Raw genomic sequence first — 12,626 nt, 5'->3', positions numbered from 1 at the left:
TCTGTAAATCATTTATTTGGGCTGCAATTTCGGAGGCTGGTAACTCTAATGAAATTCTGGGTCTTCCATTCCTGTGGTGGTCCTCATGAGAGCCAGTTTCATCATAGCGCTTGATGGTTTTTGCGACTTAATTTGAAGAAACTTTCAAAGTTCTTGAAATGTTCCGTATTGACTGACCTTCATGTCTTAAAGTAATGATGGACTGTCGTTTCTCTTTGCTTATTTGAGCTGTTCTTGCCATAATATGGACTTGGTCTTTTACCAAGTAGGGCTATCTTCTGTATACCCCCACTACCTTGTCACAACACAACTGATTGGCTCAAACGCATTAAGAAGGAAATAAATTCCACAAATTAACTTTTAAGAAGGCACACCTGTTAATTGAAATGCATTCCAGGTGACTACCTCATGAAGCTGGTTGAGAGAATGCCAAGAGCGTGCAAAGCTGTCATCAAGGCAAAGGGTGGCTATTTGAAGAATCTCAAATATAAAATATATTTAGATTTGATTAACACTTTTGTGGTTACTACATGATTCCATATGTGTTATTTCATAGTTTTGATGTCTTCACTATTATTCTACAATGTAGAAAATAGCAAAAATAAAGAAAAAGCCTTGAATGAGTAGGTGTGTCCAAACTTTTGACTGGTACTGTACAATTCAGTCCCATTCAAAATCCTCTTTCACTAACCCCTAAACCAGTACTGCCCAACCCTGTTCCTGGAAAGCTACCGTCCTGTAGGTTTTTGCTCCAACACTAATCTAGCACACCTGATTCTAATAATTAGCAGGTTGATAAGATGAATCAGGTTAGTAACACCTGGGGTTAGAACGAAAACCTACAGGAGGGTAGCTCTCCAAGAACAGGGTTGGGCAACCCTGCCCTAAACCTAACCCTAACCTGTACCCTTACCCTAACACTAACCCAATAACATAACCTTAACCCAAACCCTAACCCTAAAACTAACCCTATCTCCTAACCCTAACCCTAATTCTAACCCTAACACTAATTCTAACCTTAACCCTAAACCCCCTAGAAATAGCATTTGACCTTGTGGGGACCAACAAAATGTCCCCAATTGTTTAAAAAAATGTGGTTTACTATTCTTGTGGGGACTTCTGGTCCCCACAAGTATAGTTAAACATGTCCACACACACACACACACACACACACACACACACACACACACACACACACACACACACACACACACACACACACACACACACACACACACACACATACACACACACACACACAAACTAAAAACAAACACATGCATATTAACGTCACACATAGACACACATACACACTCTTTCACACTCTTCACATATGCTGCTGATACTCTGTTTATTTTCTATCCTGATTGCCTAGTCACTTTTACCCCTACCTACATGTACAGTGCATTCGGAAAGTATTCAGACCCCTTGACGTTTTCCACATTTTGTTACGTTACAGCCTTGTTCTAAAATTGATTAAATCGATTTTTCCCCTCATCAATCTACACACAATACCCCACAATGACGAAGCAAAAACAGGTTTTCAGACATTTTAGCAAATTTAAAAACGGAAATATCACATTTACATAAGTATTCAGACCCTTTACTCAGTACTTTGTTGAAGCACCTTTGGCAGCGATTACAGCCTCAAGTCTTCTTGTCGCTACAAGCTTGGCACACCTGTATTTGGGGAGTTTCTCCCATTCTTCTCTGCAGATCCTCTCAAGCTCTGTCAGGTCAAATGGGGAGCGTCGCTGCACAGCTATTTTCAGGTCTCTACAGAGATGTTCGATCGGATTCAAGTCCGGGCTTTGGCTGGTCCACTCAAGGACATTCAGAGACTTGTCCCGAAGCCACTCCTGCATTGTCTTGGCTGTGTGCTTAGGGTCGTTGTCCTGTTGGAATCTGAACCTTCGCCCCAGTCTGAGGTCCTGAGCGCTCTGGAGCAGGTTTTCATCAAGGATCTCTCTGTACTTTGCTCCATTTATCTTTCCCTCGATCTTGACTAGTCTCCCAGTCCCTGCCGCTGAAAAACATCCCCACAGCCTGATACTGCCACCACCATGCTTCACCGTAGGGATGGTGCCAGGTTTCCTCCAGACGTGACGTATGGCATTCCGGCCAAAGAGTTCAATCTTGGTTTCATCAGACCAGAGAATCTTGTTTCTCGTGGTCTGAGAGTCTTTAGGTGCCTTTTGGAAAACTCCAAGCGGGCTGTCATGTGCCTTTTACTGAGGAATGGCTTCCATCTGACCACTCTGCCATAAAGGCCTGTGACACTGGATGCTGTAGATGTCCTGGAGGGCAGGCAGTGTGCCCCCGATGATGCGTTGAGCTGATCGCACCACCCTCTCCGCCCTAACAATGGGATTCGTTATCCAAAGAGCGGAACGGTGGGCTGTGTACATCTCGTTATTTGAATACTCTTTTGAATATTCGATGAGGGATGTTGACGTCAACCCCCTGTATTCAATGGAGAGTGAGATGCTTGCCTCATGAATATGCATAGACCTCATAAAATTTGAACAGGGACAACTCCGTTTTTTCTCAGATGTCACGTGTGTCACACTTACAATTTTTCCAACAATTGTTTACAGACAGATTATTTCCCTTATAATTCACTGTATCACAATTCCAGTGGGTCAGAAGTTTACATCCACTAAGTTGACTGTGCCTTTAAACAGCTTGGAAAATTCCAGAAAATGATGTCATGGCTTTAGAAGCTTCTGATAGGCTAATTGACATCATTTGAGTCAATTGGAGGTGTACCTGTGGATGTATTTCAAGGCCTACCTTCAAACTCAGTGCCTCTTTGGTTGACATCATTGGAAAACCAAAAGAAATCAGCCAAGACCTTAGAAAAAAAATTGTAGACCTCCACAAGTCTGGTTCATCCTTGGGTGCAATTTCCAAACGCTTGAAGGTACCACGTTCATCTGTACAAACAATAGTATGCAAGTATAAACACCATGGGACCACTCAGCCGTCATACCGATCGGGAAGGAGACTTGTTCTGTCTCCTAGAGATGAACGTACTTTGGTGCGAAAAGTGCAAATCAATCCCAGAACAACAGCAAAGGACCTTGTGAAGATGCTGGAGGAAACAGGTACAAAAGTATCTATATCCACAGTAAAAAGAGTCCTATATCGACATAACCTGAAAGGCCGCTCAGCAAGGAAGAAGCCACTGCTCCAAAACCGCCATAAAAAAGACAAGACTACGGTTTGCAACTGCACATGGGGACAAAGATCGTACTTTTTGGAGAAATGTCCTCTGGTCTGATGAAACAAATATAGAACTGTTTGGCCATAATGACCATCGTTATGTTTGGAGGAAAACGGGGGTGCTTGCAGGCCGAAGAACACCATCCCAACCGTGAAGCACGGGGGTGGCAGCATCATGCTTTGGGGGTGCTTTGCTGCAGGAGGGACTGGTGCACTTCACAAAATAGATGGCATCACGAGGAAGGAAAATTATGTGGATATATTGAAGTAACATCTCAAGACATCAGTCAGGAAGTTAAAGCTTGGTCGCAAATGGGTCTTCCAAATGGACAATGATCCCAAGCATACTTCCAAAGTTGTGGCAAAATGGCTTAAGGACAACAAAGTCAAGGTATTGGAGTGGCCATCACAAAGCCCTGACCTCAAAATTTGTGGGCAGAACTGAAAAAGCGTGTGCGAGCAAGGAGGCCTACAAACCGGACTCAGTTACACCAGCTCTGTCAGGAGGAATGGGCCAAAATTCACCCAACTTATTGTGGGAAGCTTGTGGAAGGCTACCCGAAATGTTTGACCCAAGTTAAACAATTTAAAGGCAATGCTACCAAATACTAATTGAGTGTATGTAAACTTCTGACCTACTGGGAATGTGATGAAATAAATAAAAGCTGAAATAATTCATTCTCTCTACTATTATTCTGACATTTTACATTCTTAAAATACATTGGTGATCCTAACTGACCTAAGACAGGGAATTCCTACTAGGATTAAATGTCAGGAATTGTGAAAAACTGAGTTTAAATGTATTTGGCTAAGGTGTATGTAAACTTCCGACTTCAACTGTACCTCAATTATCTCGTACCCCTGCACATCGACTCGATACTGGTACCCCTTGTATATAGCCAAGTTATCGTTACTCATTCTGTATCTACTATTACATTTATTATTACATGTTTTACTTTTCTATTATTTCTCTATTTTCTTTCTCTCTGCATTGTTGGGAAGGGCCCGTAGGTAAGCATTTCACTGTTAGTCCACACCTGTCGTTTACGAAGCATGTGATGAATAATATTTTATTTTATTTGATGCCCCCATCACTTCCATTGATTATTAGCTTGGGGTGGCTAAGGTTACCTGAAGTTTGTAGTGGCTGTTTAAAGAGAACTGAACCCTTGATTACAGTTTATCTTAGCCCATAGACTACTTTCAGGGAACCTTCTAACATAAAGCTGTAAAATAGTGAACTACTCCTTTAATCATTTTTATGATCTCTCTACCTCAACTGCTGTCTTGTCCTCTAAATGCTTGGCTATGAAAAGCCAACTGACATTTACTATGGAGGTGCTGACCTGTTGCACCCTCTCCAACCACAGTGATCATTATTTGACCTTGCTGGTCATCTATGAACGTTTGAATATCTTGAAGAACGATCTGGCCTTAATGGCCATGTACTCTTTTAATCTCCACCCGGCACAGCCAGAAGAGGACTGGCCACCCTTCAGAGCCTGGTTCCTCTCTAGGTTTCTTTCTAGGCTCCTGCCTTTGATTTGATTTGATACTTGACACTCAACTACTTTTCTCCTTCCCCCCCTTCTGACACTCAGGTGGTGACACGCATGTCTGCGGGCCTGGCAGACATCTCAGCTTGGATGTCGGCCCACCACCTCAAGCTCAACCGCGACAAGACAGAGCTGCTTTTCCTCCCGGGGAAGGCCTGCACGCTTCAAAACCTCTTCATCATGTTTGACAACTCCACATTGTTCCCCCTCTCTGAGTGCAAATAACTTTCTCGTGACCCTGGGCAACACCCAAAAAATCAAATGTTATTTGTCACATGCGCCGAATACAACAGGGCTAGACGTTTACCGTAAAATGCTTGCTTACGAGCAAAAACATTATGATAAAAAGACAAATAGTAACACAAGAGAAGTAAAATATACAAGAATGAAGCCATATACAAGGAGTACCAGTAACAGATCTGTGTTAGGCGGCAGGTAGCCTAGCGGTTAAGAGCGTTGGGCCAGTAACCGAAAGGTTCCTGGTTCGAATCCCTGAGCTGACTAGGTGAAAAATCACTTGATGTGCCCTTCAGCAAGGCACTTAACCCTAATTGCTCCTGGATAAGCAAATCTAATAAATGAAGCCATATACAAATTGTAGGGGTACAAGGTATTTGAGGTAGATGCACATGAAGGCAGGGTAAAGTGACTAGGAATCAGGATAGATGATAAGAGTAAAATAAAGAACAGAGTAGCAGCAGCGAATGATGAGTTTAAAAGTGTGTGTTTATATATACAGTGGGGAAAAAAAGTATTTAGTCAGCCACCAATTGTGCAAGTTCTCCCACTTAAAAAGATGAGAGAGGCCTGTAATTTTCATAATACGTACACGTCAACTATGACAGACAAAATGAGAAATAAAAATCCAGAAAATCACATTGTAGGATTTTTTATGAATTTATTTGCAAATTATGGTGGAAAATAAGTATTTGGTCAATAACAAAAGTTTCTCAATACTTTGTTATATACCCTTTGTTGGCAATGACACAGGTCAAACGTTTTTTGTAAGTCTTCACAAGGTTTTCACACACTGTTACTGGTATTTTGGCCCATTCCTCCATGCAGATCTCCTCTAGAGCAGTGATGTTTTGGGGCTGTCGCTGGGCAACACAAACTTTCAACTCCCTCCAAAGATTTTCTATGGGGTTGAGATCTGGAGACTGGCTAGGCCACTCCAGGACCTTGAAATGCTTCTTACGAAGCCACTCCTTCGTTGCCCGGGCGGTGTGTTTGGGATCATTGTCATGCTGAAAGACCCAGCCACGTTTCATCTTCAATGCCCTTGCTGATGGAAGGAGGTTTTCACTCAAAATCTCACGATACATGGCCCCATTCATTCTTTCCTTTACACGGATCAGTCGTCCTGGTCCCTTTGCAGAAGAACAGCCCCAAAGCATGATGTTTCCACCCCCATGCTTCACAGTAGGTATGGTGTTCTTTGGATGCAACTCAGCATTCTTTGTCCTCCAAACACGACGAGTTGAGTTTTTACCAAAATGTTCTATTTTGGTTTCATCTGACCATATGACATTCTCCCAATCCTCTTCTGGATCATCCAAATGCACTCTAGCAAACTTCAGACGGGCCTGGACATGTACTGGCTTAAGCAGGGGGACACGTCTTGCACTGCAGGATTTGAGTCCCTGGCGGCGTAGTGTGTTACTGATGGTAGGCTTTGTTACTTTGGTCCCAGCTCTCTGCAGGTCATTCACTAGGTCCCCCCGTGTGGTTCTGGGATTTTTGCTTGTGATCATTTTGACCCCACGTGGTGAGATCTTGCGTGGAGCCCCAGATCGAGGGAGATTATCAGTGGTCTTGTATGTCTTCCATTTCCTAATAATTGCTCCCACAGTTGATTTCTTCAAACCAAGCTGCTTACCTATTGCAGATTCAGTCTTCCCAGCCTGGTGCAGGTCTACAATTTTGTTTCTGGTGTCCTTTGACAGCTCTTTGGTCTTGGCCATAGTGGAGTTTGGAGTGTGACTGTTTGAGGTTGTGGACAGGTGTCTTTTATATTGATAACAACAAAATCTCAATTTGTCTGTCATAGTTGACGTGTACCTATGATGAAAATTACAGGCCTCTCTCATCTTTTTAAGTGGGAGAACTTGCACAATTGGTGGCTGACTAAATACTTTTTTCCTCCACTGTAGTCTTGTGAGTGTGCATAGTCAATGCAGATAGTCCAGGTAACCATTTAATTGAAGGACCCGAACAGTGAAAATCATGTTTTTCAGCAAACTGGGTGATATTTGGATGAAACCAGTTCAAAGTAGGGTGACCCAAGTATGAAGAATGACTGTAGCTGGTACATTGAAAAAGTTTGATCATAAAGTTACTGGTCGCCTCCCCCGTGCCAAACAAACTTGGATTCAGGAGGTAGGGATTACCAAGGATTTACTTTAATACACCAATGGTAGCATCTTATCATCTTTACCTATTTAAATATGTACTGCCTTAAAACCATCATCACGTGCGGCTACGTCTGTTTACGAACCGTAAGTCAAGCAGAACGTACAACTAAAGATACTGGTAACATTTCATCCGTGGTGTGACCGTTAGCTAGCAAGCTATTTACCAGCATGCCGCCAAAAGCACATTGTCTTGTGATTGGATGCCATAGTGTAAATGAAGAATGAAGACATCAGACAGCAGTGGCTGCTTTTAATTTCGGGTGGACAGGCTGCACTGAAAATTAAGATCATGTCAAGCATGTGCAGTGCACATTTCGAGCAAAGTTGCTTTATCAATTGGGGAGAACATACGATAGGTCTTGCCAGGAAGTTAATCCATAAGACGGGTGCTGTACCGTCATTGACAGTGGATCTCGCAAGCACTGACCTAGCCCTTGATCATGACTCTCAGTTCCATTACATTACACATAAGAGTCATTGGATGAAGGCGTCTTCTGTACAGGAGAGTTTTGTTAAGAGCCCAGACACTCGGTCTGAACATTAACACGCATCGCTTGCAGTACGGGTTTGGAAGCATAAGGACCTTATCTTCCATATTTAAAAAAATATTCAATTGATACACACCTTTATAGGGTTAGGGTTAGTGTTCCACACGGCCATATCTCCATGTTACAGCACGTGTTTACGGAAGACAGACGGAAGACAGAGGGACCACCTGTGCTAATTAGCTATCTAGCATGCTCCGAACACCTGTGTGTAACGGAAGAAGGCCGCCAGAAGTGTGTAGTCACTGAAAAATACTGTCGGCTGCAGCTGTGATAAAGCTGGTTAAACAGTGTACAGTAAGTGTATGTTTAGCATTTGTGAAATTATTTTGATGTGATATAAAAGTAAAGGGCTGTATGTTTCTAGAACCGTATTGCAATTGAGAGTCAATTCACGTTTAGATGGAGTATTTGGCTGTTTTGGATGCCAGAGCCAGTCTATCTCTGAAAATAGCATATCGGTCCTTGGACCTTAAGGAGTAAAGGTCCATCTTGGACTAGCGCCATAGGGACATTGTGTTTTTCTTGAGAAACATAGTAAAAGACAGACCACTAAAGAAATGCAAGTTCATTTCTTTGTTAATAACACTACATACATTTATAAAGACCACCATCGATGATAATTTAACAATTTGTGTGAAAAAAAACAACAGCTCCAAACCCACTATCATCAAGCAGTAATGATAGACATTTTAGACAATTCAACATCTACTCTGTCTACACAGCCTCCCAGGCAACTACCACAGCAGGAATGCTGTGATACAAAATCAGCTTTCCCAAAGGCGAAGAAGAGGGGATATGCTGTGAAGCCTGTGAAGACATACCCAACATAATATAAGTCATGGTTATTCATTTCAAATACAAACATTTCCAAATACTAACATTGAAAAGTTTCACAAAAAAGTGCACAACCAAATATTTCATATTTCAAATTGAGTACTTAAAAAACACCAGAAAACATATTGTAGAATGAGTAGTTTATTACATCAAGAAATTGATAGTATCATAACTCTGGACATTTAATTCACTACCCATTTAACAAACATTTCCCTTTTCAAAAACATTACAGGCTATGTAGATAGGCTCCTGGATCTCCTCTTCAACGAGGTCACCATTGATCCAGTGGGGAAGCTGTGCGAGCTGTCCATCCCAGGACCCCTGTCTGCCCAGTGTGAGAGGCCTGACAAGGAGGAGGCCATAGCTGGATTTGTCTCCCGCTTCAATCTTGGGGTGACTGAAGCCTGCTTGATTGAAGCGGGGTACATGGGTCCCCCTCTCCCGCTCCCCTCCCCATCAATCTCTGTAGTTGTTTGCATTTCCTAAAACCTAAGTAATTCACTTTTATGTGATATGTAATCACATTTTGTTGCTTTGTATTGTTACAAATTGTCCGACTCAATGGGTCCTGCACACTGTAGGGCGGCCGGATGCCTATATTAGGCTTATGGCTCTAATACATTTTTTTAAATGTCAAATGAATCACAAGTGTTCATGTTGATCAATATTTTGACTATGACATAAGGGAATATACATGAAAACAGCATACAATAAGTGTACTGGACAATTCTGAACATATAGTCATTTATAATGCTAATGCAGAGGCACCAATAAATTGTCCAGTACACTTATTGTATGCTGTTTTCATGTATATTCCCTTATGTCTAAGCTTCTAAGGTGACCCAGGCTTTACTAATTATTGTGAAGAAGTGTATCAGTGAACTAACTGTCTTCTGTAATTAGTTACAATGAAATTGTGTATTGCTGCTGTTAGTCTGACATCTAAAAGTTCATGATCAGCTCTGTTGACCTTGAGGCATACTATTTAGGCATGGAATGACATGTGGTCCATTGTTTACTTTGTTACCTGGCAACAACCACAAGGGCGTTTCAGTCAAGGCGAGCTCATGATTATAAGCTCCCCACCCACTCAGCTTATGCTTTCAGGCTTGCTGATAGTTAGAGATGAGCGAAAAGGTAACATTTCTTCAATTCTGAGCATTTTAATAGCATAAAAATGTTATGGGTGATGTTTTGGTCATTCAAAGGCAATTTTTACTTGGGGAAATAGGATGACTGTACGGGACCTTTAACTTTTTAGCAATTTATGGCAATTTAGCTTGAGGAACCATGTTAAGTCCTTAATGATGTAGACACCAAAGAATTTGAAGCTCTTGACCCGCTCCACTAAAGCCCCATTAATGTGGATGGAGGTGTGCTCTCCCCTCTTTCTCCTATAGTCCACGATCAGCTCCTTGGTCTTACTGATGTTGAATGAGAGGCTATTCTCCTGGCACCACACTGCTAAATATCTGACCTCCCTGGAGGCTGTCTCATCGCCGTCGGTGATCAGGCCTACCACGTCGTATCGTCAGCAAACTTGATGATGGTGTTTGAGTCGTGTGTGGCCACGCAGTTGTGGGTGAACAGGGAGTACAGGAGGGGACTCAACACACTCCCCTGAGGGGCCCCCGTGTTGAGGGTCAGCATGGTGAAGATGTTGTTGCCTTCCCTCACCACCTGGGGCCGGCCCGTCAGGAAGTCCAGAATCCAGTTGCAGAGGGAGGTGTTCAGTCCCAGGGTCCCCAGCTTGGTGATGAGCTTGGAGGGGACTATGGTGTTGAACGCTGAGCTGTAGTCTAGTTTATTTCCCCTTTTGTCTAGGTGGGAGAGGGCAATGTGAAGTGCAATTAAGATTGCATTATCTGTGGATCTATTGGGGCGGTATGCAAATTGGAGTGGGTCCAGCTTGTCTGGGATGATGGTGTTGATGTGTGTCATGACCAGCCTTTCAAAGGACTTCATAATTACAGATGTAATTTAGGCAGGTTACCTTTGGAGCTCTTGGGAACAGGGACAATGGTGGTCAACTTGAAACATGTTGGGATTACAGACTGGGACAAGGAGAGATTGTCATTCTCTGCAAACATCAAAGCAGTGACTTGCTCCTGCAGGTTCATGCTCTACAACATCTGTAATGTACGACCTTTCCTCACACATGAAGCGGTGCAAGTCCTCATCCAGGCACTTGGCATCTCCCGTCTAGACTACTGCAACTCTCTGTTGGCTGGGCTCCCAACTTGTGCCATCAAACCTCTGCAACTTATCCAGAACGCCGCAGCCCGCCTGGTGTTCAACCTTCCTAAGTTCCCCCATGTCACCCCGCTCCTCCGCACACTCCACTGGCTTCCAGTCGAAGCTTGCATCATCTTCAAGACTCAGGTGTTTGTCTACGGAGCAGCAAGAGGAACTGCCTCCCCTACCTTCAGGCTATGCTAAAACCCTAGACCCCAACCCGAGTACTCCATTCTGCCAACTCTGGTCTCTTGGCTCTCCCACCCCTAGCTCTTCTCTTACCTTACACCCCAATGGTGGAACAAGCTTCCCCCTAATGACAGGACAGCAGAGTCCCTGCACAACTTCTGATAAGTCTGAAACCCTACCTCTTTAAAGAGATTCTCCGGTACTTTTGTAGAATTTTTTGCAAGTACTTCTGAAAGTAGTGTGGTGTCGAGACAATGATGCTGATATGCTGTGATGACAAGAAACCTGCTGACACTGTCCTTGATTATAATGGTTTATTACATCAAAGATTACAGTATGAATTTACAGACTCCTGCAGAAACTGACCCAATCTCAAATATGTTATTCTCTCCGTCCTTTGTTCAAAAACATGGTATGGCGTGATTTTAATAGACCAATCCCTGGCCTTTACATAGCAGACTCTCCTCTGTTTTAGGGGGCCCCTATAGTAATGTTTTCCAGATGTTTCCGCAAGCAGAGCCAAGTTCTGGAATGTTCAGATACTAAATATTTCCCCCCTTCGAGACTAATTAAGTCTCGAAAACAAAAATAATAGGATTATGACAAATCTTGTGTAACTTTAACAATAAAACAAAATGTATGTAGTGTGAACAAATTTTTATGAAGTGTAAACAAATCGTTATGGAGTGTAAGAGCGAAAAACCTGTCTGGCAGCTTTCTTTCCAAATATCCATCAATCAATCAAGACAGTAAAATTCTCTCACGGCCCCTCTGCCCCAGGCGACCACCTAAGTACTCCAGATCAATTTATAAATCTTTATCAATGCATTTTAAGCTATGATGCAATTGAATACACATGAAAGCCTCAGAAAACAAAATACAATCAAAAATGTCCACATTCAGGCTGGTCGACCCATCGGACCCTCCTGTGGATTCTCTCTGTCCATGCCTAGACCCAATATCCCTAAGCATCCACGAAAAAAACAAAAAAATCTGAGGTCCCCACATGTACCCAACAACAGAAAACATCATTCTTCAAAAAATGTATACAGAAAGAATATGACACAAATTATGTATTACACATACAAATATGTCTATATATCATTGCAGACACTGGAATGTAGTCCACTACACTGCATCTCCTCAGCAGTGTCGACTTTCAATGCAACGTCGATGATGGAATCTGAACATTTCCACACCTTCCTTGTTCCACTTCCTCCAGTCCATTCATATTGTCCATGTTTGAGTATTTGAATCCCACTCTACACATCCCCATATACTTCTGGAAGAAAAGAAAACACCAACCAGTATCTTTTGCAAAACAACACATGCAAATTAAAACATCAATATCAACAATAATATAAAAATGATATATAAAATGATATATAAAATGAATCACATTCCATTTCCCCCCTTTGATTCATGAGAAAATACTAAATATCACAATAATATGTAAAGACGTGAAAAATTATCACGCAATCAGATATTCCAAATGTTCTAGAGTTACTTCAACCCTAGTTTTCCTAACATTTTGGTCAGACTTTTTATTTATTTTACATTTGTTTTCAATTTTTGAAAAATCAATTTCACTGATTTATCCACAAAACTCTTTCCCATTTTCTGAG

This window comes from Coregonus clupeaformis, chromosome 24 (assembly GCF_020615455.1).
Source record: "Coregonus clupeaformis isolate EN_2021a chromosome 24, ASM2061545v1, whole genome shotgun sequence".
In the NCBI taxonomy this organism is placed as follows: Eukaryota; Metazoa; Chordata; class Actinopteri; order Salmoniformes; family Salmonidae; genus Coregonus; species Coregonus clupeaformis.
Note: the sequence above shows the minus strand (reverse complement) of the source record.